We start from the raw sequence: 3,692 nt of genomic DNA, 5'->3' as shown, positions 1-3,692 counted from the left end.
TCGTTTGCATTCACCGACACTATGCGCTTACACTTATTGGGAAGATGCCACCAACACTTATTGGGAAGATGCCACCAACAAGGAGATAAAAAGCTTACATTTTTATTATTTTTGTTTTATGTATAATTTTATTACATTTACTAATCTTTTCTCTTAATTTTTAAATCGAAAATCAGAAATACAATAAAAATTGGAGCGAAACAAGATATGTGAGAAATGCGGTTATTTTGTCATCAAAATGGAACCAACTTTTACATGATCCATATTTTGAAGAACCAACTTTTACATGATTCCTATGCGGTTAGGGTCTCTATCAAACTTTTTGTTTATTTAAGGGTCAGGTTAACTTGTTGACCTATTAATGCTGACATCATTTAGGTCTTTTACCAACTATGATATTTCACGCCATATTAATTTTTTTATTTTAAAACTAATATTCCACGTCATATTTTAAAATTGCAAAATAATTATAGAAAATTAACTAAAATTCGTTTTTTTTAAATTAATTATAAAAAATTTAATGCAATAAAATCTATTTTTCATTTCATATCTCGTTTTTTTTTTTTTTAAAAATTCAAATATCAAATTAAAGATTCAAAAAAAATCCAAATTACCAAAATAATTTTTATTTTACTAAAGCAATAAAAAATTAATTGATGCAATAAAAAAAATATTATATATCAAATTCAAGATTTTTATATCCAACCAATCCATATCAATTTTAAAGTTTAAATCACATTTGGCAAATCAAACCAAAATAAAAGTGTTCATAACGTTTAAATCATCAAGATTAGAATAAAGTCGATGGCAAATCATTGTTACAAAAAAATGGTTGAAAATCTTCAATCTTCGACTGCTTGAATCATCCTTATCAAACTTAACCATCAACTGTAAATTATGGAACTGATCGAACTTCATCAGGAATTTGTGCATCACCTATATCAACTTGCCCTATATAAACATATACAAGTTAGTGCAATATGTAAGTTATATATAAATATGCAAACAAAGTCTGATTATACATATTGAAAATAACTTCCCCAGCAGTAACTGGTATACTCGCCTCAAAACTAACTTGTGAATTCTGCAAATAAACATACTTTTAGCTACAATATTTGATATATATATATATATATATATATATTCATTCAAACACAATGTGAATCACAATTATTATACTTACTCCTATAATCGTATCCGGTGAACTCGTACCTCTTGAACCTCTTCCTCTTATATTGCTTCTAATAACCAAATCATTCTCTTCTATGTTGTTTTTTCTCGGTCTACCAACTGGATTTTTTGGCCAAATCGATGCATCTTTCTTTTTATGTTTACAACTCCTAGAATTGTGTCTTACCTCCAAAAAAATTTCTGCAAGTCATCTTTCTCCCTGATTTGGTTACAATTTCATGACTGTATGTATTTCTTCTAGTGTGACTACTTCCTTCACTTGCATCTTTTCTTCTGGCTATTGTAGGCCTGCCAGACATGCGTCTAGACTTTGCGGGCAAAAGTTTGGCAAAATTTGTCATTGGCCAAAGTTTGATCTCATTCAAAGGGTTGATCTTGTGATTATATGTATTACTGAACTTTATTTTTTAGAATAAAGGAGACACAAACTTAGTTGGATCTTCATGAATGATATATATTGTAAAGCCCTCATTTTTTTTTGAAATGTTACGTAATCTAAAACGAATTCCTAAATAAATACTCCAAAAAGACGGAAAAAATAAAACCGTTTATAGCGGAAGTCTTTGAATCAACCAAAAATTTACTTTAGTTCTAACCTGCCTCATACCAGATTAAGTTACAAAAGATCGACACATAACTGTCTAGACAAAAGACTAAAAATAAGATGATAATAGGCAACTCTCTAAGCCTGTCCTTTGCCCTTATCAAACCTCGACCTACCTGGCATTGAGATGTATACTATAGTCAGCTTATAAAGCTCAGTGAGTTCATGATTTGCGTGAATAAAATCATATTTTGACACACACACACACACATATATATATATATATAGCATATATGCATGCTTTATAATAAAAGTCACAGCTTTTACAAAAACATATTTAAAACACTAAAAATAAGAGATCTCATATAATATTTAGTCGGATATGGGTCATTTACTCATAAACACGCTCTGAGTTGATAAGTCACTCTTAATTGATCACCCACTTATATGGGTCGTGTTTTATACTGGTCGTGACTTACTGGTCAAATGTCTGCCCTTGAATCACAAAACTTTAACATGGAATAGCATGCAAGAGTTATTCGAAAACTGATTAAACACATATATAGCATGTAACCATTCACAAAATAACATACATGTAAAATATATCATAACATGTATGTAATTGAAATATCATGCATACGTACACATCATCAACGATTCATATCATGCAAAAATAAATTTGTATTTAGGTACGCATCCCAATGAAATCTCATGAAGACTCACCTGATAACGAATGTTGATTAACTAATGTCACTGATTGGTAACCTCCAATTTATAATAACGAATAGTGCATTAATGATTAATTTCTCCCAAAGGCCAACATAAAAATCAACTTACGGTCAACTATGTCGACTAAGGTCAACCTTGTTTAACTATGCTAAGAACGCTCCTAACATCAATTGAAATTATAGGAACCGTCAGTTCCGACATAAGGTGTCTCATCTAGCTATAGATCTTAAAACGACATCATTCATGTGATTATTAAGTTATCTATTATATGATAGATAGATTAATAATTACATATTTCGAGTTAAAAGTGTCCTAATAAATTTATAACTCGAGTAACACCTCACATAGTCAATTAATCATTTTATAGCTCCATAAAATAATCTTTTATAAAATAAATGTCTAGACAATATATATATATATATATATATATATACACATATATATAGGGGTCTAATCAAATGAGAACCAATTAGTTTGTGGTAACCGAAGGTCTAATATGAGCCAATCATTTTATGATATTAATTGTATTACCTTAATTAATAGGTAAAGGTTGTTTTAGTAAATTGTTAATTATAATTTAAATATTTTTCTTATTTAATAGTTATCAAATTCGGTTTCCTTAATTATCAAGAATTTGGTTTCCTTAATTATCTCAACAAAATTGTATCACAGTATATCACATTGTGGTTGTGTGTGGCCTAAGACTCAGATCACATCTATTATCAACTCATGTTCAAAACGTTATCACAGTGGTATCACAATGTGTAACACAATTGGTTTTGTGTCTTATTGTTACAAATTCTTGGGTATTACAGCGTGTATCATATTTGTTTTATGTTTTACTGTTAGAAATTCTTGGTCGGAGAGAGAGAGAGGGGGGAGAGGGGAGAGATTTTAAAAAGACTAATTTACCCCTATATATTATCAATAAAATTAAATTGTTTGAAAATTAATGAATAATTACCAAAATTAATGAATAGTTACCAAAATTTAATATGTTTAATAATAACCATTGATTATTAATAATGTGTGGTTGAGATTAGATCGCACAGTTACCATAAATAATCGAGTTCTCCCTTGATTGGACCCCTATATATATATATATAGAGGAACGATCTAATGAAAACCACTCCAATTTGTAAAAACCGTAAAAACTACTTTCATCCATCGTTAATCTTATGAAATTTTTTCATTAAATTGTTAATCTTGTGAAATTGTTTCATATAAT

The sequence above is a fragment of the Cynara cardunculus genome, unplaced genomic scaffold, assembly GCF_001531365.2.
Source record: "Cynara cardunculus var. scolymus isolate 2C unplaced genomic scaffold, CcrdV1 Un_Scaffold_4929, whole genome shotgun sequence".
Classification (NCBI taxonomy): domain Eukaryota; kingdom Viridiplantae; phylum Streptophyta; class Magnoliopsida; order Asterales; family Asteraceae; genus Cynara; species Cynara cardunculus.
This window is presented reverse-complemented; position numbering follows the sequence as displayed.